This window comes from Macaca fascicularis, chromosome 8 (genome assembly GCF_037993035.2).
Source record: "Macaca fascicularis isolate 582-1 chromosome 8, T2T-MFA8v1.1".
NCBI classification, from domain to species: Eukaryota; Metazoa; Chordata; class Mammalia; order Primates; family Cercopithecidae; genus Macaca; species Macaca fascicularis.
In genome coordinates, this window is record NC_088382.1 from 7,249,925 (window position 1) to 7,263,967 (window position 14,043).

Sequence of the window (14,043 nt, forward strand, 5' to 3'; positions counted from 1 at the left end):
TCAGAGAGACAGAGACAGAAAGATGCAGTGGGATCCTGCAGCTAGCTCATTGAGGCAGTTCACAGAGGGTGTTTGGGAGAAACTTGGAAGAGGCTGAGCCATGCCTGACCTCGGAGCAATGAGATTGTGGAAAGAGGAAAGAAAGAAGCGAAACACAGGTCTCCTTGCTGCTTCTGGGTGAGACGCGGTTCAGCCTCTTCCAAGTTCCTCCCAAACACCCACCCTCTGTGAACTGCCTCGATGAGCTAGCTACAGGATTCCATCAGATCTGTTTCTGTCCCTTTCTTTCCGTCTTACTGAACCCACACTATGATTCTTTGACCAGGCCATATTATCCTCATGTTAGAGAAGAAAAACGCTGAGGTGCAGAGAATTGAAACCAATTGCCCAAGGTCACCCAGCCGGTAAATGGAAAACTGGTGTAATAGCCTGGAAAGCCTCGTTCCCTAGCCTCTGTGCTGACCGACTCCTGAGGAGGCTTCCGGGTGATTACACTGGGTGTGGGTTCAGTAAGATTGTGAAAGAAAAATATCCTGGGCTGCTTCAAGCTGGGAACTGCTCAGGGCCAATCTGCCTCTTTTTCTATTCAAGTCATCTTTTTGCTCCCAGAGATACATGCATATTTTGATTGCCTCTGTTGCAAAGACTTATCAGAAACTCAAAAGAATGCAAGCGGTCCGGGCACAGTGGCTCATGTCTGTAATCCTAACACTCTGGGAGGCCGAGGCGAGCAGATCGTCTGAGGTTGGGAGTTCGAGACCAGCCTGGCCAACATGGTGAAGCCCCGTCCTTACTAAAAATACAAAAATTAACTGGGTGTGGTAGCACACACCCGTAATCCCAGCTACTCGAGAGGCTGAGGCAGGAGAATTGCTTGAACCTGGGACATGTTGGTTGTAGTGAGCCGAGATCGCACCACTGCACTCCAGTCTGGGTCACAAAACCGCACTCCGTCTCAAAAATAAAATAAAATAAAATAAAATAAAATAAAATAAAATAAAATAAAACAAAAAGAATGCAACCATCTGTCTCTCACATATCTGTGACCTGGAAGCCCCCAGTGTGGGGGGCCTTGCTTTAAGCTGCCTCTGCCTTTCTGGACAGAATTAATGTATGTACTTCTTATATATTGATTGATGTCTCATGTCTCCCTAAAATGTGTAAAACCCAGCTGTGCCCCGACCACCTTGGGCACATGTTGTCAGGACCTCCTGAGGCTGTGTCACAGGCACATCCTCAACCTTGGCAAAATCAACTTTCTGAATTAAATGAGACCTGCCTCAAATTTTGGGGGTTTACAAGATAATACAGTAAAAAATCTCAGATGCTGCTGGGCACCATGTGAGGTCCGATGGTGTCTGGAGATCCTGGGAGGGGAAGGAATCTAAACCCTGGAATCCTGATTTTCAGGACTGATGTTTTCTGCTCTGAACCTGAAAAACATTTTGCTTTATTTTTTAAATGTATTTTTATTTTTAATTTTTTTATTATACTTTAATTTCTAGGGTACATGTGCACAACATGCAGGTTTGTTACATATGTATACATGTGCCGTGTTGGTGTGCTGCACCCATTAACTCGTCGTTTACATTAGGTATATCTCCTAATGCTATCCTTCCCCCACTCCATGACAGGCCCCAGTGTGTGATGTTCCCTACCCTGTGTCCAAGTGTTCTCATTGTTCGATTCCCATCTATGAGTGACAACATGTGGTATTTGGTTTCCTGTCTTTGCTGAGAATGATGGTTTCCAGCTTCGTCCCTGTCCCTACAAAGGACATGAACTCATCCTTTTTTATGGCTGCATAGTATTCCATGGTGTATATGTGCCACATTTTCTTAATCCAGTCTATCGTTAATGGACATTTGGGTTGACTACAAGTCTTTACTATTGTGAATAGTGCTGCAATAAACGTACGTGTACATGTGTCTTTATAGCAGCATGATTTATAATCCTTTGGGTATATACCCAGTAATGGGATGGCTGGGTCAAATGGTATTTCTAGTTCTAGATCCTTGAGGAATCGCCACACTGTCTTCCATAATGGTTGAACTAGTTTACAGTCCCACCAACAGTGTAAAAGTGTTCCTATTTCTCCACATCCTCTCCAGCACCTGTTGTTTCCTGATTTTTTAATGATTGCCATTCTAACTGGTGTGAGATGGTATCTCATTGTGGTTTTTATTTGCATTTCTCTGATGGCCAGTGATGATGAGCATTTTTTCATGTGTCTGTTGGCTGCATAAATGTCTTCTTTTGAAAAGAAACACTTTACTTTTTAAGGTTACGTTTTCAGGATTTCAAGCATCCTGTGATGGTGCTAGAAGAAGGTCATTTTAGTCCCAGTGTCTGGGGCATCATCCAGCTCCACTTATATCCATCAGCAGGGTGATGCTGGAGAGCAGAGTTCACTCCTGGGCTCTCTTGAGGAGTGAGACGTGGTAGTCAGCTCTGAAGGCGTGGAAGTCCAGGTGAGATCGTAAGGAGGCCAGGTCCCATGCCATGTGCCCAGGAGAAACCACATGCAAACAGAATGCAGCATCTACTTTCACATAAATCATTGCAGTGAGACTGGCTAGAGTCCTGGCTTCATCACTCACAGTTGACAAAGGTGTGGCCTTTGTGGGTGGGTGCTGACGAAGGAGACTGATGGGGGATGTGGTGGCAGAAAGTGCACACGCCCTTGACAGCCCAGGGATGAAGCCACTGACCCACCTGTGATGAATGACAGTCTAACGGAGGAAATGACACCTGGGATGAGGTTGTAGAGCAGACGGGGGCTGAGTAGATGAAAGTGTGATGGGAGGACCACGGACATCTCAGGAGAGCAGGGACCAAGGCCTATATAGGAGGTGTGAGCGTGTGTGTGTGGTGTGCATTAAGGCTTGTGTGTGGTATGCATTTAGGCTTCTTTGTGTGCATGTTGTGCACATTTAGGCTTTTGCGTGTGTGCATTTAGGCTTTTGTGTGTGTGCATTTAGGCTTGTGTGTGTGTCCATTTCGGCTTGTGTGTTTCTGTGCATTTAGGCTTTTGTGTGTTTGCATTTTGGCGTGTGTGTTTGTGTGTGTGCATTTAGGCTTTTGTGTGTGTGCATTTAGATTTGTGTGTGTGTGTATTTTGGCTTGTGTGTGTATATGTGCATTTAGGTTTGTGTGTGGGCATGTGCGTGCATTTAGGCTTTTGTGTGTGTGTGTGTGCATTTTGGCTTGCGTGTTTGTGTGAGTGTATTTAGGTTTTGGTGTGTGCATGCATTTAGGCTTGTGTGTGTGTGGAGGGTGCATATTTAGGCTTTTGAGCAGCTTTGGTTTTCTTCTTAGGCAATAGGGAGACTTTGGAAGAGGAATTAAATGAACCTGTTGCCATTTTAGAACTAGTCTAATGTGGAGATGAGGATGCATGGAGAGGGTGTGAGCTTGGACTTGGGAAGACCCAGGAAGGGGCTGAGGAGCCATTAGGGTCTTACACAATATGGGGAAGGGGGAAGAAATGAGACAGGAATTTGAGAGGAATTAAGAAGCTAAAGTCAACCATCCTCCACTGGCAGATAGAAGGAGCTGAGTTTCTGCCCTGGATGGAAGGAGCTGGATTTCTGACCCTGGATGGAAGGAGCTGGATTTCTGACCCTGGATGGAAGGAGCTGGATTTCTGACCCTGGGTGGAAATAGCTGGATTTCTAACCCTGGATGGAAGGTGCTAGATTTCTGACCCTTGATGGGAGGAGCTGGATTTCTGACCCTGGATGGAAGGAGCTGGATTTCTGACCCTGGATGGAAGGAGCTGGATTTCTGACCCTGGATGGAAGGAGCTGGATTTCTGACCCTGGATGGAAGGTGCTGGATTTCTGACCCTGGATGGAAGGTGCTGGATTTCTGACCCTGGATGGAAGGTGCTGGATTTCTGACCCTGGATGGAAGGAGCTGGATTTCTGACCCTGGATGGAAGGAGCTGGATTTCTGGCCCTGGATGGAAGGTGCTGGATTTCTGACCCTGGATGGAAGGAGCTGGATTTCTGACCCTGGGTAGAAGGAGCTGGATTTCTGACCCTGGATGGTAGGAGCTAGATTTCTGACCCTGGGTGGAAATAGCTGGATTTCTAACCCTGGATGGAAGGTGCTGGATTTCTAACCCTGGATGGAAGGAGCTGGATTTCTGGCCCTGGATGGAAGGTGCTGGATTTCTGACCCTGGATGGAAGGAGCTGGATTTCTGACCCTGGGTAGAAGGAGCTGGATTTCTGACCCTGGATGGTAGGAGCTGGATTTCTGACCCTGGATGGAAGGAGCTGGATTTCTGGCCCTGGATGGAAGGGGCTGGATTTCTGGCTCTCTGCATGCTGGTCTCTCCCTCCAGTCATCAGTGAAGGCTGACAGAGGGGAGGAGCCGAGTGGGATCTCAGCGGTCTCCCCTCACTGGAGGGTTCAGGGTCTGACATAGATAATCAGTGACTATTTTGGAAGAAATGAGTAAACAGAAGAGTGTTGCTATGGATGGAACACATTCCCTGCTTGCATGAATGCATGCAAGGATGTTTAAGGAGGTAATTAGGCTAAATGAGGGCATAGGACTGGTGGCCTTCTAGTCAGAGGAAGAGATATCAGAGCTCTGGGACATGGCAAGAAGGCGTGATGCACAAACCAAGAAGCGGCCATCACCAGGAACCAAATCAGCCTTCATCTTCATCTTGAGCTTCCAGCCTCTGGAACCGTGAGAAATAAACTTGCATTTACCCAGCCTGTGGCACATTGTTTTGGCAGCTGGTTAGACTTATGCAAGTGTTATCTGTATTCTTGGTGAACTCTTCATTTCTTCTAGGACATCAAAACTCCGGGGACTCCATTCCTAGCAGCACCCCAACCTCCTGTTACCCTCACCCCTGTGGGGGCTTCCTCTTCAGGGAGGAACTTAAGGTTTTAAGTCATGGATGTTTTGTTTGGTTTGAGACTGTGCAAGTTCCATAAGTGGTGAGCACAATTCCTTATTCCCTTACCTATGGTAGATTTTTTTTTTTTTTTTTGAGACAGAGTCTCGTTCTGTAGCCCAGGCTGCAGTGCAGTGGTGTGATCTCAGCTCACTGCAAGCTCTGCCTCCCGGGTTCACGCCATTCTCCTGCCTCAGCCTCCCAAGTAGCTGGGACTACAGGCACCCACCACCACGCCCGGCTAATTTTTTGTAGTTTTAGTGGAGATGGGGTTTCACTGTGTTAGCCAGGATGGTCTTTATCTCCTGATCTCGTAATTTGCCCGCCTCAGCCTCCCAAAGTGCTGGAATTACAGGCATGAGTCACTGTGCCTGGTCTTTTTTTTTTTTTTTTTTTTTTTTTTTTTTTTTTTTGAGGCAGACTCTCACAGAGTGTCGCCTATACTGGAATGCAGTGGCGTGATCTCGACTCACTGCAACCTCTGCCTCCCGGGTTCAAGCAATTCTCGTGCCTCAGCCTTCCAAGAAGCTGGGATTCCAGGCATGAGCCATTGCACCTGGCCACTTGCAGTAGATTTAGGAGGTCTGTTAAAGGCACGTCCTTGACTGCTGGCCTCACAGGCCGTGCCAGTGGCAGCTGCCCAGAGCAGAAGCTGTTTGTGTCAGGTGCTTGTCACAGCTCTGGAGCACGAGACCTGAGTGTGCAGCGGGGAGGGGGTCTGGGGCAGGACAGAAGCTGTGTAGGGCAGTGCCTGCCCTGGGGCTCTACCTTCAAGGTCAACAGGACATAGTCCTCGCATGATGGGGCTGAGCTGGTTTCAGTCCCATCTCAGGAGCTCCTCAGAGAGTCAGTTCCACCCGCGTAGGTTGGAGCTAGCTCCTCAATGCCACAAGGAAGGAAAACGAAGGACACAGCCTCACCGAGCACCGCCCCAGCCAGGTGCGATGCCACTGTGAATGCGTCTAGTCCTCAGGACCATGAGAGGCTGTGTTTGATGGGAGCTGAGCCAGCCTCTGAGTCAGACAGGATGGATTCAGCTCTGTGCCTCTATGGAGAGGCAGGGCCAGCTGGGTCTGGCACTTACCTGTCCCACTGCTAGTAGGAATGGTAAACTGTCAAACACCAGAGGATCATGTGGGTTTAATACATTTATGTGCACAGATGAGGAGTGTTCAATTAGTGCTACTTCTTACCATGCTTATTTCTAGTCTTTTCCATATTATGAGGTCATCATCACCCCATCCTAGATGGTACACCTAGACTGACAGAGAGTAATGTACAGGTAATGAGTGGTACGTCCAGAACTGACCCAAGCCATCAGCAGAGGGGGTTGCGTGTCATCCTCTCTTCTGCAGGCAGGACATCCCAGTGCCAAGGAGAGTGACCTCAGACACCAGGGAACACAGCAAGCGCAGCAGAGCTGATGGCTCTGGGAGCGCTGGTCTTCAAAGTCTTCCCTGTTGTTGGTTTTGTTGTCTTTATTTGCAAATAAAGTAAATATTTATTATTTGTAGATAATATATTTTCTTTATAAAAATAATATATGTGCTGCAAAAAGTTAAAACAATACTGATGTGTATCAGCAGAAAAGGAAAGTTGCCTTGAATCCTGTTTTTCATGGATAAACAGATTGCTAACAATTGGGTTTCTCTCAGTTAATGACATTCTCTTCTACACACATAGAGGTATCTATTCATGTACACTTTAATACTTTACAGATTGTAAAAAGAAAACACATTGTAGGCCGGGCGCGGTGGCTCAAGCCTGTAATCCCAGCACTTTGGGAGGCCGAGACGGGCGGATCACTAGGTCAGGAGATCGAGACCATCCTGGCTAACATGGTGAAACCCCGTCTCTACTAAAAAATACAAAAAACTAGCCAGGCGAGGTGGCGGGCGCCTGTAGTCCCAGCTACTCAGGAGGCTGAGACAGGAGAATGGCCCGAACCCGGGAGGCGGAGCTTGCAGTGAGCTGAGATCCGGCCACTGCACTCCAGCCTGGGCGACAGAGCGAGACTCCGTCTCAAGAAAAAAAAAAAAAAAAAGAAAACACATTGTAATACTGATATGCAGCTTGCTTTTTTTTCCTTTCCACCCAGCAGTTGTGTATCTTTCAATATTTGTAGATCAAATTCATTTTTATAATGCATGCATTTTCAGTTGATCCTTGAACAACTCAGGGCTGAACTGTACAGGTCCATTTACACATGGATTTTCTTCCACCCCTGTCACCCCTGAGACAGCAAAACCAACCCCTCCTCCACCTCCTCCTCCTCAACCCACTCGATGTGAAGATGATGAGGATGAAGACCTTTATGATTATCCTCTTCCACTTAATGAAGAGTAAATATATATTCTCTTCCTTACGTTTTCCTTAATAACTTTTGTCTCTAGCTTAGTTTATTCTAAGAATATCTTATATAAGACATATAACGTAGAAAATGTATGTTAATTAATATTTTATGTTATTGACAAGCCTTCTGGTTAACAGTAGGCTATTAGTAGTTAAGTTTTTAGGGAGTTGAAAGTTATATGTTAATTTTTGACTGTGCCTCATGTATAACTTTTCATGTACTTATTACCCAATGTGATCTACTGATACAATGAAATCCCTATCAAAATCTCAATGATTTTTTTGGCAGAAATAGAAAGTTTATCTTAAAATTTATAGAAAATGTCAAGGAACTCTAAATAGCCAAAACAATCTTGAAAAAGAAGAACGAATTTGGAGGATTCATACTTCCTGACTTTAAAACTCACTACAAAGGAACAATAATCAAAATGGCGTGGTACTGGCATAAAGACAGATATGTAAATAGTGGGATAGAATAGAAAGCTTAACAGTAAATTTTTGCATATGTGGTCAAATGATTTCCAACAAGGGTGTCACTACCACTGAAAGGGAGAAAAGACAATCTTCAACAAACGATGCTGGGAAGATTGGATATTCACATGCAAAAGAATGAAATTGGACCCTTAGCTAATAGCATATACAAAAATTAACTCAAAATGGATGAAAGACCCAAACATAAAAACTACAAGTACAAAACTCTTAGAAGAAAACATAGGGGAAAAACTTCACGATAATAGATTTGGCAATGATTTCTTGGATATGACACCAAAGACACAGACAATAAAAGAGAAAATGGATAAATTGATCTTCATCAAAATTTAAAAAATACTTTTGTGCATCAAAGTACACTATTAATGGAATAAAAAGGCAAGTCGTAGAATGGGAGCAAATATTTGCAGATTTTATGTCTGACAATATTTTTATGTCCAGATATATAAAGAGTTCCTAAAACTCAACAACAACCCAACATGATTTAAAAATGGGCAAAATAGACATTTGTCTAAAGAAGATATACAGATGCTCAGTAGAATACTTTTTAACCACATTCCTGTAAATGGACATTAGATTATTTCTATTTTTTTTTTACTACTATAAGAGTAGTGCAGTAATCACAGTTCTAATAGCAAATGTATGTATATACATATATTTACTTGTTATAGTTACTCATATAAATTATTACTTATGTAACAAATATATACTAAGAACCTGTAAATGCTTGTCCCTGCTTTGAAGGAGGAGGACTAGTGAGCCTATTTAATTATTTTGATGATAAATATTATGAAAACAAAGCACAGGGAACCATGAGGATAAATAAGTTGACTTGGGCAACTCACTGGTGGGTTTTCCTGAGGTAGGTGATATGGAATTTACTGCATTAATTCTTAGGCTTGCAGTTGTTGGCTGAAAGTTTAAAGGGGTTCCACCTTTAAAATTTTAATACATGTTGCCAATTTGTTCTCCACAAGGTTTACTAATTTACAATTACATGCAAAAAAAAAAAAAAAGTATAGGCTTGTACCTGTTTCCAATATTACCATTCATACTGGCCTGGGTTTATCCATTCATTTATACATTATGAACATCTTGGACACTGGCTATCTGCCAGGCACCGTGCTAGGGTGAATTAGAGACATAGTTCCTTATCTCAACAACTTTACTGTGGGCTGAGGAGAGACAGACAGTAAATACTTTATTTTAAATGACTTATATGTTTCCACACCCACCTGACAAGGGCCCTGGAGGATCACTGGGTTTCTTGTGGATCTGGGGTGAAACTAGGGCAGCAGGGTTGAAAACATAGTTGAAAGCAGTGGTTTTTAACCAGGGGTGATTTTGCCACTCAGGGGACTTTGGTGATGTCTGGAGACACTTTTTCTGCTGCAGCTTGGGAGGGAGCACTATGAGCGTCTGGTTACGAGAGGTCAGGGATGCTGCTAAACATACTACAAGGCACAGGATGGCCTCCTATGGTAAAGAATTATCAAGCCCCAATTGTTAATTGTGCCAAGGTTGAGAGACCCTGGCAAAAGAAAGAACCAGACAGGGTTGGGTTCGAATCCTAGGCTAGCCACTGAAAAGGCATCTCAGCGGTCATCAACATCCTTGTCTTCTGTATAGGGGATGAGATGGGACGTTGTGATTATTAGATGAGAAAAATGAGTAGAAAGTGGAGCACAGGACACAGAGAGCAGAAGTTGTCCATGAATGGTGGGTCATATTATAATGATTACATACCACACTGGAAGAAGGATGGCAGATGGATATTTCTTAACATGCAGCTCTTCGGCCACTTTAGAGGAAGCATGGTAGGAGCAGGAGGAGCTGTGTGGCCAGGTGACTTAGGGAAGGATGGATCTGTGCCTCTCGTTGTTTCTTTGCTATTTTGTTTGCATTGCATTTCCTTGGTCAGTTTTGTCTGTCAATTGACCATTGGATCATTTTAAAAAATTGTTTTGCAGCTTTTTTTATTCTTTGAAATCAGTGCTTTTGTTTCTCATATATGTTACCGATGTTTTCTCTATTTTATCATTCAACCTGGCTTATGATGTTTTTTGTTTGTTCTGCAGGATAGAATTGCTCAGTGTAATAAAATATTTCAGTCTCTTCTATTTTGAATATAATCGCAACATCCACTCCTTCGAGTAAAAAACGATAGGTCCAGTGATGGGCATTGGCCCAAGTGGTGGCCTTACTGAGCAACATGGCTCCAAGGGAGCCAGCAGTAGAATTCTGGCTTTCCGTGCCACGTTTGGGCCACATTGGAGATACACGAATGTGTCATGTCGGTATACCTTATGGAGGTGATGCAAGTAGCTCAGACTCACACTGTGAATCTATAGGTACTTGGTGCTTTCAAAGGGTTTCAAAGGATTTCTAGAGAAGCAAATTCTATTTACAGATAATTTCTGTTTCAATTCCTTTCTGAAATATGAAGGCAAAATGTAAAAAAAGTGACAATGATATTATAATTCATAATTTGCATAACTACCTTTTTGTTAGCCAGGTTGGAGACATTACATACACTTTGAAGAAACACAAAGCCTGTAGTAATTCTACAATTCAGAGAAAGCTTTATCAGGCAGCCTATTTTTGTTCTACATCCACATCCCATTCTGATACCTAATAAAAAAGCCTTAGAGGTGGCAAAGAGGTGGATGGTCTTAATGTCCACCCTAGCTCCCCAGCAATCCTCCCAGGATGTGTTGCAATGCCTCTAATATTCTTTCCAGAATGAGTGTTGGATGGTTTCCCCCACTGCAGTAGAAACACACTTGGTAAAGGGTAGCATTTAGAGTCATGACCAACCTGTACCTCCCAGGGAGTTGCAACTGTGCTCTGACAGATGGGACCCAGAGCCCACCTCTGCTGGGGAAGTGTTGAGCCAAGCAAGGAAATCAACTTCTCCCAGTTATGCCCAGAATTGTCATTTACTGCCCATCAGAATCATAGTCTCATAACATCTCAGCTGGAAGGACGTAGCCAGTGTCTACTCCAGGGAGTTTCCAGGAGTCCCTGGGACTTAGGGTTTCTGCCAATACCAACAAGGCTGCGCTCGACACTCTAGCCCACTTCATAGCCATAGCCATTTCTTCCACGGGCCAGGCCTCCTGAATGGCTTTTGTGTGACAGACAGTTTCTGGCAGTTAATAAAAGGAAAGGTAGAACTAATGTAGCTCAACATCATCAGATCATTTACAGATATAGAAGTTAATTGCAGAGCGTAAAGAGATTTGTTCAAAGTGACAGCGTGAACGCTAAAAGAGGGACAACCAGAGGCTTCCCTGAGCCTCTGAAGTGAGGCGACAATGCCTGCATCTGTCCTGGCACCGGACCCAGTCAATCCCACTTGGCTGGGGTGGGTGGTGCTGCCCGAGAGTCCAGGCAGTCCCTTTTCACCCCTGAGCCTGGCCCTGGTTTCTCAGAATCTCAGAATCTAGCTATTTTTAAATATACAATACACCATTGTCAACTATAATCACCCTAGTGGGCAGTAGAGCACCAGAACGTTTTCTTCCTGTTTAATAGTGACTTTGTGCCCATTGACCAACCCCTCCCCATCCCCTTCTCCCCCTCCCCTCTCCAGTCTCAGATAAGTCCATTCTCCTCTCTGCTTTTGTGAGATCCACTTTTTAGTTTCTGTATATGAGTGAGATCAGGCGGTATTTGTCTCTCTGTGTCTGGCTTACTGATCATTACACAAGGTGTACATATATCAGTATCACAGTGTAACTCATACATATGTACAATTATTATGTATCAATTAAAAATAAAACAAACAAAGAAAAACAAAAACAAACAAACAAAAATCTGAGCATACGTCGGGCTCTACAAGGTCCTTGACTTTCGGGGACTTCTTTTTGTTTCACACAAAAGGGAATCATGGTGGTCCTCTGCCAAATGCCAGCCAGGTTGTTTCATGCTGTTTTAACCTTGTTGAAAACAAAGGCAATTGGAAGCATTTCAGCAACTCAAGGGATCATGTGTTCAGATGGTTTGTCTGGAGTGTGGAGTAAAAGGGTTACTAGACCCTAAAGGAAGTAAAACCAGTTTTGTGTGTGCAACTATCAGCTCCCATCTGAAATCCCCCCAGACTGCTGCCTGCTGTAACTGGCTTTTTCCTGTGAGTGGTTTGTTCATTGGCTTTGCAGAAATGAGAACAGCCAATGATGTCAGGGGTCCGGAATTGTTGAAGTCATCAGCATCTGGTAAAGTCTGAGCTGGAGCCAGAAGGAGGCGCCGTGGCCTGGTGGGAAGCCCCAGTGAAGAGTTGGAGGGGAAGCTGGAGTCAGGGCTTTGTGGAACTGCCTGTGCCCGATCTGTGACAAGCTCTGGGTTATCTGCCACCCCCAGTTTCCTCCTTTTTAAAAGAAGAGGGTGAATTTTATGTCTTTTTAGGGACCAGTTTCCAAACTAGGCAGCTCATCAAAATCACCTGGTGATTCTTCACCCCCCCCAAAATCACCCTTGAATCAGAATTTTCGATAATGAGGCTCCAGGATCTGTCTTTTTAACAAACTCCTCAAATGGCCACAACTCACACAATGTCACTGGTTCATGGTTTTACACATCTCGATGTATTCATAGGATGCATGAATGTACGCTTTTTCAATTTTAGCATTTTGAAGGTAAGGTGAATCTTATAATTGATGTAAATAATTAATGTGGTCTTCTCTCCCCTTCTCCTGATTCTCCTCTGAAAAGTGGATAATGAATTGTGAATCTTATATTCAGCGGTATTTTTAAGTGAAGGAAACACCTTCTCTCATTTCCAACTTTACGACAACCATGTGAAGCAGGTCATGCAAGAATTATTTATCCCCTCTTCCCAGAAGAAGAAACGGGCTTGAGTAGGTTAGGCACATTACCCTTTGATTTATTTATTCAACCCATGTTAATAATAAGTATCTTCTGTATGCAGGGGCTGGGCTAGATTTGGAGAAAGCAGAGATGAAGACCTGGCTTCTGTCTCCAGGGAGCTTGCAGGCTTGTGGGGGCCTCAGAGAAAAAAGTCGCGCCCATGGCTAGATCAATATTGGCTCTAGAAGTCTCCTCTGGGAGCTGAGAGGAAGAGTGCCTCATGGGGCTTAGGAAAGGCGCTGTTGGGGAAGTGGCATTTAGAGGTAGCTTGAAGAATGGGTAGGGGATGCTGGACAGTGTTACGGTGTTATCCTCAGAGACTGCAAAGTCAAGGAATCAAATCTTAGAGACATAGCAGGACTCTGGTGGTGAAAAAACGTGTTGGCATTCCTGCTCTCTCAATGTGACCTGGGGCAATTTGTGACCATCCCTCCTCTGAAGAACGGAGGGCTGTTGGTGGAGTTAGATGAGACAACGTTGGCCAAGAGCTTGCACGGTGTCGATGCTTCCGTATCACAGGAAGTCGGGTAGGACCCAGGTGTGATGGGTAATTTTCTTTATCAACCTGACGGGGCTATGTTCAGACAGCTGGTAACACACTCTTTTTGGGTGTGTCTGATGGTGCTTTGGAGAGAGGTTAGCATCTGAATCTGTAGTAAAGAAAATGTGCGCTCACCAGTGTGGGCAGCATTGTGCAATTTATTGGGGGAAGAGTAGAAGAAAAAGGCAAACTTGCTGTCTTTTCTTGAGCTGGAACACCCATTCTTTCCTGCCCTGGGACACTGGAACTTCTAGTTCAGGCACTTTCAGACTCAGACCAGGACTTGCTCCATAGACTGCCCTGGTGCTCAGGCCCTCAGGTTTGGAGTGCACGACATCTGCAGCTTTCCTGGGCCTCTGGCTTGCAGATGGCAGATAGTGGGACTGCTCAGCCTCCGTCATCACATGAGCCAATCTCTCCTAATAAGCATCTTTCTATCTATTTATGAACGTCCTTTTAGCTCTGTTTCTCTGGAGTACCCTGACTAATGCACCAGACAGGGATGATCCAGAAGGAGGGAAGAGACTGAGGGCCCCGCCCTGCCGGGGTATGTTGCAAGTTGAGGGGAGGCTGGAGGGGAGCTGGCCTTGTGATAATTCATGGGGTTGAACACTTGGTAGGCTCTTCAGCGTGAGGAGAGCAGACCCATCCTGCACTTCTGCCTTCAGCCCACTCTTGCTCTTTTGTCCACAGTCATCAAGGGACTTAGCAGAGTCAAAGCCACATAGAGGGAAGGCTTGGACTCAGGAAAACAGTGAGCATGGTGCCTCTTCTGTGATCCAACAGTAGGCCTGGAAGGACTTTTATCGATGCTGTGCCTGGCACTATAAACACACACACACACAGACGAGACAGAGACGGGTCTCATTCTCAG

General features: G+C 44.8%; 1 long non-coding RNA gene across 8 annotated transcripts in view; it reads left to right on the top strand.

The window, feature by feature from the left end:
* The window catches only part of LOC102115048 (uncharacterized), a 275,169-nt gene that overhangs the window by 40,361 nt on the left and 220,765 nt on the right, over nucleotides 1-14,043 (top strand). The window lies entirely within an intron of this gene.